This window comes from Oncorhynchus kisutch, linkage group LG12 (assembly GCF_002021735.2).
Source record: "Oncorhynchus kisutch isolate 150728-3 linkage group LG12, Okis_V2, whole genome shotgun sequence".
NCBI lineage: Eukaryota > Metazoa > Chordata > Actinopteri > Salmoniformes > Salmonidae > Oncorhynchus > Oncorhynchus kisutch.
This window is the reverse complement of record NC_034185.2, coordinates 3,803,941-3,819,481: the sequence shown is the minus strand read 5'-3', so window position 1 is coordinate 3,819,481 and position 15,541 is coordinate 3,803,941.

The window sequence follows — 15,541 nt, the reverse complement described above, 5'->3', positions numbered from 1 at the left end:
GTTCAGTCTGCTTTACACCAGACACTGGGAGATTAATTCACCTTTCAGCAGGACAATAACCTAAATCACAAGGCCAAATCTACACTGGAGTTGCTTACCAAGAACACAGTGAATGTTCCTGAGTTGCCGGGTTACAGTTTTGACCTAAATCTTCTTGTAAATCTATGGCAAGACCAGAACGTGGCTGTTTAGTAATGATCAACAACCAATTTGCCAGAGCTTGAAGAATTTAGAAAATAATAATGTGCAGATATTGTACAATCCAGATGTGGAAATCTCTTTATCGACGTACCCAGATAGACTCACAGCTCTTAGAGACGTACTAAGGAAGACACACAGCTCTTAGAGACGTACCCAGCTAGACTCACAGCTCTTAGAGACGTACTAAGGAAGACACACAGCTCTTAGAGACGTACCCAGATAGACTCACAGCTCTTAGAGACGTACCCAGGTAGACTCACAGCTCTTAGAGACGTACCCAGATAGACTCACAGCTCTTAGAGACGTACCCAGATAGACTCACAGCTCTTAGAGACGTACCCAGATAGACTCACAGCTCTTAGAGACGTACCCAGATAGACTCACAGCTCTTAGAGACGTACCCAGATAGACTCACAGCTCTTAGAGACGTACCCAGATAGACTCACAGCTCTTAGAGACGTACCCAGATAGACTCACAGCTCTTAGAGACGTACCCAGATAGACTCACAGCTCTTAGAGACGTACCCAGATAGACTCACAGCTCTTAGAGACGTACCCAGATAGACTCACAGCTCTTAGAGACGTACCCAGGTAGACTCACAGCTCTTAGAGACGTACCCAGATAGACTCACAGCTCTTAGAGACGTACCCAGATAGACTCACAGCTCTTAGAGACGTACCCAGATAGACTCACAGCTCTTAGAGACTTACCCAGGTAGACTCACAGCTCTTAGAGACGTACCCAGATAGACTCACAGCTCTTAGAGACGTACCCAGATAGACTCACAGCTCTTAGAAACGTACCCAGATAGACTCACAGCTCTTAGAGACGTACCCAGATAGACTCACAGCTCTTAGAGACGTACCCAGATAGACTCACAGCTCTTAGAGACGTACCCAGATAGACTCACAGCTCTTAGAGACGTACCCAGATAGACTCACAGCTCTTAGAGACGTACCCAGATAGACTCACAGCTCTTAGAGACTTACCCAGATAGACTCACAGCTCTTAGAGACGTACCCAGATAGACTCACAGCTCTTAGAGACGTACCCAGATAGACTCACAGCTCTTTGAGACGTACCCAGATAGACTCACAGCTCTTAGAGACGTACCCAGATAGACTCACAGCTCTTAGAGACATACCCAGATAGACTCACAGCTCTTAGAGACGTACCCAGATAGACTCACAGCTCTTAGAGACGTACCCAGATAGACTCACAGCTTTAATCGCTACCAAAGTTGATTCTAACATCTATTGACTCAGGGGTGTGAATACTTATGTAAACAAGATATTTCTGTAATTAATTTTCAATACATTTGCTAACATTTCTAAAAACATGTTTTCACTTTGTCATTATGGGGTATTGTAATGTCATTATGGGGTATTGTAATGTCATTATGGGGTATTGTAATGTCATTATGGGGTACTGTGATGTCATTATGGGGTATTGTAATGTCATTATGGGGTATTGTAATGTCATTATGGGGTATTGTGATGTCATTATGAGGTATTGTGATGTCATTATGGGGTATTGTAATGTCATTATGGGGTATTGTAATGTCATTATGGGGTATTGTGATGTCATTATGGGGTATTGTAATGTCATTATGGGGTATTGTAATGTCATTATGGGGTATTGTAATGTCATTATGGGGTATTGTAATGTTATTATGGGGTATTGTAATGTCATTATGGGGTATTGTAATGTTATTATGGGGTATTGTAATGTCATTATGGGGTATTGTGATGTCATTATGGGGTATTGTGATGTCATTATGGGGTATTGTAATGTTATTATGGGGTATTGTGATGTCATTATGGGGTATTGTGATGTCATTATGGGGTATTGTAATGTCATTATGGGGTATTGTAATGTCATTATGGGGTATTGTAATGTTATTATGGGGTATTGTAATGTCATTATGGGGTATTGTAATGTTATTATGGGGTATTGTAATGTCATTATGGGGTATTGTGATGTCATTATGGGGTATTGTGATGTCATTATGGGGTATTGTAATGTTATTATGGGGTATTGTGATGTCATTATGGGGTATTGTAATGTCATTATGGGGTATTGTAATGTCATTATGGGGTATTGTAATGTCATTATGGGGTATTGTAATGTTATTATGGGGTATTGTAATGTCATTATGGGGTATTGTAATGTTATTATGGGGTATTGTAATGTCATTATGGGGTATTGTGATGTCATTATGGGGTATTGTAATGTTATTATGGGGTATTGTAATGTTATTATGGGGTATTGTAATGTCATTATGGGGTATTGTGTCTAGATGTTTGAGAAAAAAACAAACCATTGAATCCATTTTTGAATTCAGGCTGTAACAACAAAATGTGGAATAAATCAAGGGGTATGAATACTTTCTGAAGGCCCTGTACATACTTACACTCAAAGTTCAGCATTCTGAAGAAACACGAGAATATGAATGTTACAATCATAGATTCTATGCAATAAAAACATTCTAATGAATCTTAGCATTGGCTATGCCTGGCGGACCTCGATTAAATTAAATACAAAACATTGGTCCACACATTTTAAATAATGGAGAGGGAAAAAAACGTTTTTTTTAAACTGTGTACTTTCAAATATGTTCAATGAATCGTATTGTAATGACCTCGATAGATCATAAGTAAGAGAATGTCCGCAACAAGGGATCGAGTAGTCAAACGTAACGGTTGATGAACCAGAACTCACACAGACTACTGTTTGTCCGTAGAAGAAAAAGAAACGCAAAAATGTAATTACCAACGTTTCGACAGCCAAACTGTCTTCATCAGGGTATTACTGTTTGTCCGTAGCCTACGCCAAATAAATATGTATTCAAACAACGAGATATTCCAGAAAGATAGTTCAAATTTAGGATTCCCTGAACATACAGTCGTGGCCAAAAGTTTTGAGAATGACACAAATATAAATTTTCATAAAGTCTGCTGCCTCAGTTTGTATGATGGCAATTTGCACTCCAGAATGTTATGAAGAGTGATCAGATGAATTGCAATTAATTGCGAAGTCCCTATTTGCCATACAAATGAACTGAAGTGAAGGAGAGGCTGAAAGCTGTGGCTAGCGCTAGTTGATTAACAACCAATCAAACTTTACTCAGTGTGGCGGCGGTTTCAACACGGCTGTGCTGTGACTGGGTCAGAGATGGTGGGAGCTGGGAGATGGAAGCTTTTTGGTGTTCTGTAAGGACATGGTGCAGAGAGATGGGAGCTTGTTGGTGTTGGACATGGTGCAGAGAGATGGGAGCTTGTTGGTGTTGGACATGGTGCAGAGAGATGGGAGCTTGTTGGTGTTGGACATGGTGCAGAGAGATGGGAGCTTGTTGGTGTTGGACATGGTGCAGAGAGATGGGAGCTTGTTGGTGTTGGACATGGTGCAGAGAGATGGGAGCTCGTTGGTGTTCTGTAAGGACATGGTGCAGAGAGATGGGAGCTTGTTGGTGTTGGACATGGTGCAGAGAGATGGGAGCTTGTTGGTGTTCTGTAAGGACATGGTACAGAGAGATGGGAGCTTTTTGGTGTTGGACATGGTACAGAGAGATGGGAGTGTGTTGGTGTTGGACATGGTGCAGATAGATGGGAGCTTGTTGGTGTTCTGTAAGGACATGGTGCAGAGAGATGGGAGCTTGTTGGTGTTCTGTAAGGACATGGTGCAGAGAGATGGGAAACAGTGGTTTAATGGGTGATAACAGGAGTGGTGTTGATTAGCTGGACTGATAACAGAAGTGCCTGTGAGTGTCAGCACTAAACCTGAGAGGAGGCATTTTAGTGAATGTTCAAAGATTACTTATATTTTAACCCTTATTTTACCAGGTAAGTTGACTGAGAACACGTTCTCATTTACAGCAACGACCTGGGGAATAGTTACAGGGGAGAGGAGGTAGGGGATGAATGAGCCAATCATAAACTGGGGATTATTAGGTGACCTTGATGGTTTGAGGGCCAGATTGGGATTTTAGCCAGGACACCAGGGTTAACACCCCTACTCTTACCATAAGTGCCATGGGCTCTTTAATGACCTCAGAGAGTCAGGACACCCGTTTAACGTCCCATCTGAAAGACTGCACCCTACACAGGGCAGTGTCCTGGGGCATTGAGGAAATAGTGCCTCCTACTGGCCCTCCAACACCACTTCCGGCAGCATCTGGTCTCCCATCCAGGGACTGACCAGGACCAACCCTGCTTAGCTTCAGAAGCCAGCCAGCAGCATCTGGTCTCCCATCCAGGGACTGACCAGGACCAACCCTGCTTAGCTTCAGAAGCCAACCAGCAGCATCTGGTCTCCCATCCAGGGACGGACCAAGACCAACCCTGCTTAGCTTCAGAAGCCAGCCAGCAGCATCTGGTCTCCCATCCAGGGACGGACCAAGACCAACCCTGCTTAGCTTCAGAAGCCAGCCAGCAGTGGGATGCAGGTAGATAGCATGTCTATTCTGTTCAAATAAAATAAAATGTTATTTGTTACACATGGTTAGCAGATGTTAATGTGAGTGTAGCGAAATGCTTGTGCTTCTAGTTCAGACCGTGCAGTAATAACCAACGAGTAATCTAACAATTTCACAACTACCTCATACACACAAGAGTAAAGGAATGAATTTAGAATATGTACATAAAGACATATGAATGAGCAATTTGCCGAACAGCATTGGCATGATGCAGTAGAAGATATAGAGTACAGTATATTCATATGAGATGAGTAATGTAGGGTATGTAAACATGATATATAGTGGCATTGTTTAAAGTGACTAGTGATACATTTATTACATACATTCTTATTATTAAAGTGGCTGGAGGTGAGTCAGTGTGTTGGCAGCAGCCACTCAATGTTAGTGGTGGCTGTTTAACAGTCTGATGGCCTTGAGACAGAGAGTTGAGTCAGTGTGTTGGCAGCAGCCACTCAATGTTAGTGATGGCTGTTTAACAGTCTGATGGCCTTGAGACAGAGAGTTGAGTCAGTGTGTTGGCAGCAGCCGCTCAATGTTAGTGATGGCTGTTAAACAGTCTGATGGCCTTGAGACAGAGAGTTGAGTCAGTGTGTTGGCAGCAGCCGCTCAATGTTAGTGATGGCTGTTAAACAGTCTGATGGCCTTGAGACAGAGAGTTGAGTCAGTGTGTTGGCAGCAGCCGCTCAATGTTAGTGATGGCTGTTAAACAGTCTGATGGCCTTGAGACAGAGAGTTGAGTCAGTGTGTTGGCAGCAGCCGCTCAATGTTAGTGATGGCTGTTAAACAGTCTGATGGCCTTGAGACAGAGAGTTGAGTCAGTGTGTTGGCAGCAGCCACTCAATGTTAGTGGTGGCTGTTTAACAGTCTGATGGCCTTGAGACAGAGAGTTGAGTCAGTGTGTTGGCAGCAGCCACTCAATGTTAGTGATGGCTGGTTAACAGTCTGATGGCCTTGAGACAGAGAGTTGAGTCAGTATGTTGGCAGCAGCCACTCAATGTTAGTGGTGGCTGTTTAACAGTCTGATGGCCTTGAGACAGAGAGTTGAGTCAGTATGTTGGCAGCAGCCACTCAATGTTAGTGATGACTGTTTAACAGTCTGATGGCCTTGAGACAGAGAGTTGAGTCAGTATGTTGGCAGCAGCCACTCAATGTTAGTGATGGCTGGTTAACAGTCTGATGGCCTTGAGACAGAGAGTTGAGACAGTATGTTGGCAGCAGCCACTCAATGTTAGTGGTGGCTGGTTAACAGTCTGATGGCCTTGAGACAGAGAGTTGAGACAGTATGTTGGCAGCAGCCACTCAATGTTAGTGATGGCTGTTTAACAGTCTGATGGCCTTGAGATAGAAGCTGTTTTTCAGTCTCTTGGGTCCCAGCTTTGATGCACCTGTACCGACCTCGCCTTCTGGATGATAGAAGGGGTGAACAGGCAGTGGCTCGGGTGGTTGTTGTCCTTGATGATCTTTATGACCTTCCTGTGACATCGGGTGGTGTAAGTGTCCTGGAGGTCAGGTAGTTTGCCCCCGGTGATGCGTTGTGCAGACCTCACTACCCTCTGGAGAGCCTTGCGGTTGTGGGCGGAGCAGTTGCCATACCAGGCGGTGATACAGTCCGACAGGATCTGTAAAAGAGTGTTTTTGGTGACAAGCCACATTTCTTCAGCCTCCTGAGGTTGAAGAGGCGCTGCTGCGCCTTCTTCACGATGCTGTCTGTGTGGGTGGACCAATTCAGTTTGTCCGTGATGTGTACGCCGAGGAACTTAAAACTTTCCACCTTCTCCACTACCGTCCCGTCGATGTGGATTGGGGGGCTGCTCCCTCTGCTGTTTCATGATCACAATCATCTCCTTTGTTTTGTTCAGGGTATTGCTAAATAAAGTAACCAAAGGATATATGAGTTATTATGTGAGGGCTTATGTACCTAGACTTTTAAGATGTTATCAGAGGTTTGGGCATGTGGCAACAGCATTTAAAGAGAGAAAGAGGTGTGCCAGGTGTGGAGGGGAGCATGAGTAAGGGAAGTGTGGACAAAGTGCTGCAGCTGTGGGGGGGGGGGGGGGGTGCCCATAGTGTGGCATGTAGTGGGTGTGAGGGTGGCCCAGTGAGGGTGGCCCAGGAGAGAAGGGTGTCTCATGCTGAGGCAGTGAGGGTGGCCCAGTGAGGGTGGCCCAGGAGAGAAGGGTGTCTCATGCTGAGGCAGTGAGGGTGGCCCAGTGAGGGTGGCCCAGGTTCAAGGGAGAGATGGGTAAGAGGTTCTAGACTGGGGATTACAGGGCAGCTGCGATATGATATAAAGTGCCTTCGGAAAGTATTCAGACCCCTTGAATTTTTCCACATTTTGTTTCATTACAGCCTTATTCTAAAATGTATTAAATTGTTTTTGCCCCTCATAAATCTACACACAATTTTTATTTAACAAGGCAAGTCTGTTAAGAATACATTTTTATTTATAATGATGGCCTAGGAAAGGTGGGTTAACTGTCTTAATCAGGGGCAGAACAACAGATTTTTACCAGCTCAGAGGATTCGGTCTAGCAACCTTTCGGTTACTGTCCCAATGCTCTAACCAGTAGGCTACCTGCCTAAGACCGAAATATCACATTTACATAAGTATTCAGACCCTTTGTCCAGTACTTTGTTGAAGCACCTTTGGCAGTGATTACAGCCTCGAGTCTTCTTGGGTATGATGGTACAAGCTTGGCACACCTGTATCTGGGGAGTTTCTCCAATTCTTCATTCTTCTGCAGATCCTCTCAAGCTCTGTCAGGTTGGATGGGGAGCGTCGCTGCACAGCTATTTTCAGGTCTCTCCAGAGATGTTCGATTGGGTTCAAGTCCAGGCTCTGGCTGGGCCACTCAAGGACATTCAGAGACTTGTCCCGAAGCCACTTATATAGACAGGTGTGTGCCTTTCCAAATCATGTCCAATCAATTGAATTTACCACAGGTGGACTCCAGTCAAGGTGTAGAAACACCTCAAGGATGATCAGTGGAAACAGGATGAACCTGAGTTCAATTTCAAGTCTCATAGCAAAGGGTCTGAATACTGATGTAAATAAGTAAATAAATAAATAAGGGATTTCCGTTTTTATTTGCAATACATTTATTTGGATTTAACCTTAATTTAACTTATATTATTGAACTTATATTTACTTATTTAAATAAGTTATTTCAGTTTTATTTTATTTTATACATTTGCAAACATTTCTAAAAACCTGTTTTCCCTTTGTCATTATGGGGTATTGTGTGTAGATTAATGAGGGATATATTTATTTTTTTATCCGTTTTAGAATAAGGCTGTAATTTAACAAAATGTGGAAAAAAAGTCAAGGGCTCTGAATACTTTCCGAAGGCCCTGTACATACCGTAGACGAGAAGGCCCTGTACATACCCTAGACGAGAAGGCCCTGTACATACCGTAGACGAGAAGACCCTGTACATACCCTAGACGAGAAGGCCCTGTACATACCCTAGACGAGAAGACCCTGTACATACCCTAGACGAGAAGGCCCTGTACATACCGTAGACGAGAAGACCCTGTACATACCCTAGACGAGAAGGCCCTGTGCATACCCTAGACGAGAAGACCCTGTACATACCCTAGACGAGAAGGCCCTGTACATACCCTAGACGAGAAGGCCCTGTACATACCCTAGACGAGAAGGCCCTGTACATACCGTAGACGAGAAGACCCTGTACATACCCTAGACGAGAAGGCCCTGTACATACCGTAGACGAGAAGACCCTGTACATACCCTAGACGAGAAGGCCCTGTACATACCGTACACGAGAAGGCCCTGTACATACCGTAGACGAGAAGACCCTGTACATACCGTAGACGAGAAGACCCTGTACATACCGTAGACGAGAAGACCCTGTACATACCGTAGACGAGAAGACCCTGTACATACCATAGACGAGAAGGCCCTGTACATACCGTAGACGAGAAGACCCTGTACATACCGTAGACGAGAAGACCCTGTACATACCCTAGACGAGAAGACCCTGTACATACCCTAGACGAGAAGACCCTGTACATACCGTAGACGAGAGAACGATGGTGACGTCCATAGAAGGAGCTATCAATAGCACTGCTAAAGTAGCGTCTAAAACACAGATGATTCGGCTGCTAGTGAAAGCAGCTGGGACACATCTGAGTATGACAGGGTTGCCATGGGAAGAGGTTGGAGAGGACCTCACTCAACCGAGGCAGGAAACATGGCTCAAACCGACTGGGGAGTTTATCATACGGGGATATGTAGTGGTTCGTAGGGACAGAGATGCAGGGGGAGGGGGGTGCCACCTTCATAAAACAAAGACTTATGTTTTTTACAAGATGCTAGGCAGAGGTATTGAACAGGACTATGTGGGTTGATAGCGGTAGTGAACTGCTATTATCCCTGTCGGATATTGGACCTGGAAGTGCTGGAGATGGTGGAGGGCCAGGATAGAAGTAAGGTAACGTGGTGTGGCGATTTTAATGCCCGTTGTGGGAAAATCTGATAGAGATGAAAGATCTGGCGTGCCTGAATGATGGCCGCAGGAACGCCATACTGTTGGTCTTGCACTGGGTGGAGGAAGTCAAGCCTGACAGAGTAGTTATTTGCTCTGATTCATGCGCCAGTGTTGATGAGTCTCCAGTCCTATAGGTCACGTAGCAGACAAGACCGGCTGACTGAGGTGCTAAAACCACATGCAGGATTAGACAGATGGATTACAGATAACAGTTAAATGTGTTCCCTGGTCCACACAGTGTCACTGTTAAATGTGTTCCCTGGTCAACACAGTGTCACTGTTAAATGTGTCCCCTGATCCACACAGTGTCACTGTTAAATGTGTTCCCTGGTCCACACAGTGTCACTGTTAAATGTGTTCCCTGATCCACACAGCCACTGTTAAATGTGTTCCCTGATCCACACAGTGTCACTGTTAAATGTGTTCCCTGATCCACACAGTGTCACTGTTAAATGTGTCCCCTGATCCACACAGTGTCACTGTTAAATGTGTCCCCTGATCAACACAGTGTCACTGTTAAATGTGTTCCCTGGTCAACACAGTGTCACTGTTAAATGTGTTCCCTGATCCACACAGTGTCACTGTTAAATGTGTCCCCTGATCAACACAGTGTCACTGTTAAATGTGTCCCCTGATCAACACAGTGTCACTGTTAAATGTGTTCTCTGATCAACACAGTGTCACTGTTAAATGTGTCCCCTGATCCACACAGTGTCACTGTTAAATGTATCCCCTGATCCACACAGTGTCACTGTTAAATGTGTCCCCTGATCCACACAGTGTCACTGTTAAATGTGTCCCCTGAGTCACACAGTGTCACTGTTAAATGTGTCCCCTGATCAACACAGTGTCACTGTTAAATGTGTCCCCTGGTCAACACAGTGTCACTGTTAAATGTGTCCCCTGATCCACACAGTGTCACTGTTAAATGTATCCCCTGATCCACACAGTGTCACTGTTAAATGTGTTCCTGAAAAGTCACCATCCACATGAAGCCTTCAGGTAAAACAACAACAACAACGACAACAACAACATCATGATTATTTGACCTGTGTGCAATCAAAAGAAAATGGTACGCTTGCCAACTTGGTTAGTTATGGGATAAAATGAAAACTTTTCAACAAATCAACAGATCCCCCCCCCCCCACCCCCTCAGCTCGAGAAATACACTTTCCATCAGTACTGAGTTAAATGAACCAAAACAAAATGTTTTGGACTGAACGCTTGCTGTCATCACCACTGTCCGTTTAAATATAGTGTGAAATTAACGCTCCTATAACAAGGTTTGTAGCTTAATCGTGAGTGACGTCACCCGCCCTGGGATTTAATGGTCCTGGGACGGCCTGACGGAAGGGATATTTAGTTTAGTTTTCTGACCCCCCCCCCCCCCCCCCCCTTTAATGACACGCCGTTGAGTGTAGCCGGGGACAGAGACTTACTACAAACACAGGTTTGACCGACTACTGTGTTGGTCTGTTGTACTTCAAACCATGTGTAGGCAGGTCACTTAGGATTCAAACCTTCTCAAACAGACTAATTCATACACTTCAGAGGGACAATGAGCTTTACAGTGTCCTGCTATTCAAATAACGTACATACACTGAGTGTACAAAACATTAAGAACATCTTCCTCATATTGAGTTGCATCCCCTTTTTACCCTCAGAACAGCCTCAGTTCATCAGGTCATGGACTCTACGAGGTGTTGAAAGCGTTCCACAAGGATGCTGGCCCATGTTGACTCTAATGCTTCCCCCAGTTGTGTCTAGTTGGCTGAATGTCCTTTGGGTGGTGGACCATTCTTGATACACACAGGAAACTGTTGAACGTGGAAAAACCCAGCAGCTTTGCAGTTCTTGACACAACCATTCTACTACCATATCCCGTTCAAAGGCACTTAAATATTGTTGTCTTGCCCATTCACCCTCTGACAATCCTTGTCTCAATTGTCTCAAGGCTTTAAAAACCCTTCTTTAACCCGTCTCCTCCCCTTCATCTACACTGATTGAAGTGGATTTAACAAGTGACATCAATAAGGGATCATAGCTTTCACCCGGATTCACAGTCTATGTCATGCGAAGGGCAGTTTTGTAAACTAGGTATATTGATATACTGTAAATCACATAAAGAAAGGGTTATCCCTTAACGGTGTTATGGTGACGCAGCGCCACCTTGTGGCAATTTATTTTAACATTAAGGTCTACACATAAAGGGTTAGATCAATGTATAAATGCCTACAATCATCAACAAAGACAATTCTTCAAATAGTGGAGGTGGGCAGGGCACAATATAACAGTGTTCTTTGAAAACAGTCAAACAAACAATGTATTTATGAAGCCCTTCGTACATCAGCTGATGTCTCAAAGTGCTGTACAGAAACCCAGCCTAAAACGCCAAACAGCAAGCAATGTAGGTGTAGAAGCATGGTGGCTAGGAAAAACTCCATAGAAAGGCTGGAACCTAGGAAGAAACCTAGAGAGGAACCAGGCTCTGAGGGCCAATATGTTCCAAAATTCATAGATGACTAGCAGGGTCAAATAATAATAATCACAGTGGTTGTAGAGGGTGCAACAGGTCAGCACCTCGGGAGTAAATGTCAGTTGGCTTTTCATAGCCGATCATTCAGAGTATCTCTACCACTCCTGCTGTCTCTAGAGAGTTGAAAACAGCAGGTCTGGGACAGGTAGCACGTCCAGTGAACAGGTCAGGGTTCCTCAGGCAGAACAGTTGAAACTGGAGCAGCAGCACGACTAGGTGGACTGGGAACAGCCAGGAGTCAACAGGCCAGGTAGTCCTGAGGCATGGTCCTAGGGCTCAGGTCCTCCGGGAGGGGAGGGTGAGGGAGAGAGAGAATTAGAGGGAGCATACTTAAATTCACACAGGACACTGGATAAGACAGGAGAAGTACTCCAGATATAACAAACTGACCCCAGCCCCCCGACACATAAACTACTGCAGCATAAATACTGGAGGCTGAGACAGGAGGGGTCGAGAGACACTTTGGCCCCATCCGAGGACACCCCCGGACAGGGCCAAACAGGAAGGATATAACCCCACCCACTTTGCCAAAGCACTGCCCCACACCACTAGAGGGATATCTTCAACCACCAATTTACCATCCTGTCTGACGATATCCCCAGACATCTGTGCACCATAAGTCTACCGCTGGCCTGGTGAGCAAATCAAATGCACTATAAGTCTACCGCTGGCCTATCAGATTGCTCAGATGACTTAATCTGTAGTAACGTAGCAGGCATGAAAGAAAGCTACAGCAAAGATGATACTGTGAGATTTCAAATCATTTAAAACCATGACTAGAGAGAGACTGTCAACGAATACAGAGAAGAGCTGCTGTTTAAAACCATGACTAGAGAGAGACTGTCAACGAATACAGAGAAGAGCTGCTGTTTAAAACCATGACTAGAGAGAGACTGTCAACGAATACAGAGAAGAGCTGCTGTTTAAAACCATGACTAGAGAGAGACTGTCAACGAATACAGAGAAGAGCTGCTGTTTAAAACCATGACTAGAGAGAGACTGTCAACGAATACAGAGAGGAGCTGCTGTTTAAAACCATGACTAGAGAGAGACTGTCAACGAATACAGAGAAGAGCTGCTGTTTAAAACCATGACTAGAGAGAGACTGTCAACGAATACAGAGAAGAGCTGCTGTTTAAAACCATGACTAGAGAGAGACTGTCAACGAATACAGCATAGAGCTGCTGTTTAAAACCATGACTAGAGAGAGACTGTCAACGAATACAGAGAAGAGCTGCTGTTTTTATGAGTGAGTTCATGTTTAAGGTCTTACTCAGCACTGTCAACACTTTGTATTCAACACTTTTATCAGCCATTAAATGCGCGTTCTTCCTATTTCCACTCAGCGCTACAACAAGCACTGCAGCTGTAATGAATGAGGAGGAAAGTGGATCTACAGGCGTTGTTGTTATTATTAGTGGGTTGGGTCTCTTTTAATATCAAGGAATATTTCACTTTCTCTGTTCATAGGAGTAACAACATGAATTTGTGTACGAGGCAGAACTAGTGCGACTCGAGTTTTGTCATCAGCTGGAAGATGGTGGCCCTTTTGGGTCAGTGTCAGTGGAGGAATGGGAGAGAGGAGGGACGTTGAGAGATGGACCCTCAGTCTGCTGCTCTCTCCCTCTGCTGAGACTGACCCTCAGTCTGCTGCTCTCTCCCTCTCTCCCTCCGCTGAGACAGACCGTCAGATGCAGGCACCATCGTCCCAGTAAAATAAAAATATAAAGCAAATTATTTAAAATGTATGCTCACTCAGCTGTGCTTCACTAGTAGTACAACAACAGATCTATTACCAGTGAGATCGTATAGCCTACCTCAAATGTTTCATTATAATTTTCAATTATGGTCCAAACAACAATGCATTGGCAGGGTATTTCAAGCAAAGCCAATATGCATTATAATGTATTAGGTAATGTATTGGGCCTGCAGTTTATTCCACAAACCTCATTGGCTTATGTTTTTTAAGCAATGTAAAAAATTAACAAATGGAGCTGTAGATCTCGGTGTTTTGACTCAAAGTGATCTTGACTTAGAAAAGGTTGATGACAACAGTTTTCCCTCTTAATTATATCTGTGGCAATTGTGATCGAATCAATGCAATATTAGCCACTTTCAATGCAACATACCGAAACAAAATGAACTATGCAAGAGATTTTGTTGTAGGCAGAACACATCAGAGTAGGATTCAATTGCATTGACACCCACTACTCATCCTGTACTCTACACAGACCAGTGAATAGGCCATTGCCATATATGTGCCATTTACTTTGAACTGGACTGTGTTTACAGCATGAGCGGTCATGAGTAGATGCGCTTGTTTTGAGATTTTGACATTCCCAGAAGTTTACATACACTCAAATAGTATTTGGTAGCATTGCCTTTAAATTGTTTATCTTGAGTCAAATGTTTTGGGTAGCCTTCCACAAGCTTCCCACAATGAGTTGGGTGAATTTTGGCCCATTCCTCCTGACAGAGCTGGTGTAACTGAGTCAGGTTTGTAGGCCTCCTTGCTCGCACACTCTTTTTCAGTTTTGCTCACAAATTTTCTATAAGATTGAGGTCAGGGATTTGTGATGCCCACTCCAATACCTTGACTTTGTTGTCCTTACACCCACTCCAATTTGTATAGCGCCCAAACAGATCCACAGATCATGCCATCTCAATCGCACTCCACACTGCCCTTTCCCACCTGGACAAAAGGAACACTGTGGTTGGATTCACAAGAAGTTCATCTTTAAACCTATGTAAAATATATTTAGTTTTCTGAATTTTTATAATAAGTATTTCTGTATTTGAATTTAGTGCTCTGCAATCTCACTGGATGCCAGGTGGGACGCTAGAGAGGTTAACAATACATTTGTAGAGTGGTTGAAAAACTAGTTTTAATGACTCCAACCTAAGTGTCCGACTTCCAACTGTATGTTGTTCATTGACTACAGCTCTTCAGCGTTCAACAACATTGTGCCCATGAAGCTCATCAAGCTAAGGACTTCAGACGGGCCTGGACATGCACTGGCTTGAGTAGGGGGACCGTGTGTAGCCGATGTGAAATGGCTAGCTAGTTAGCGGTGGTGCGCGCTAGTGGTGTTTCAATCGGTGACGTCACTTGCTCTGAGACCTTGAAGTAGTGGTTCCCCTTGCTCTGCAAGGGCCGCGGCTTTTGTGAAGCGATGGGTAACGGTGCTTCGAGGGTGACTGTTGATGTGTGCAGAGCGTCCCTGGTTCGCACCCAGGTCAGGGCGAGGGGACGGACGTAAAGTCTATACTGTTACACGTGCGCTGCAGGATTTTAATCCATGACGGTGACGGCGTAGTGTGTTACTAATGGTTTTCTTTGAGACTGTGGTCCCAGCTCTCTTCAGGTCATTGACCAGGTCCTGCCGTGTAGTTCTGGGCTGATCCCTCACCTTCCTCATGATCATTGATGCCCCACGAGGTGAGATCTTGCATGGAGCCCCAGACTGAGGGTGATTGACTGTCATCTTGAACTTCTTCCATTTTTCTTCCATTTTCTAATAATTGCGCCAACAGTTGTTGCCTTCTCACCAAGCTGCTTGCCTATTGTCCTGTAGCCCATCCCAGCCTTGTGTAGGTCTACAATTTTATCCCTGATGTCCTTACACAGCTCTCTAGTCTTGGCCATTGTGGAGAGGTGGGAGTCTGTTTGATTGAGTGTGTGGACAGGTGTCTTTTATACAGGTAACGAGTTCAAACAGGTGCAGTTAATACAGGTAATGAAAAAACTAACAGGTTTGTGAGAGCCGGAATTCTTACTGGTTGGTAGGTGATCAAATACTTATGTTATGCAATAAAAT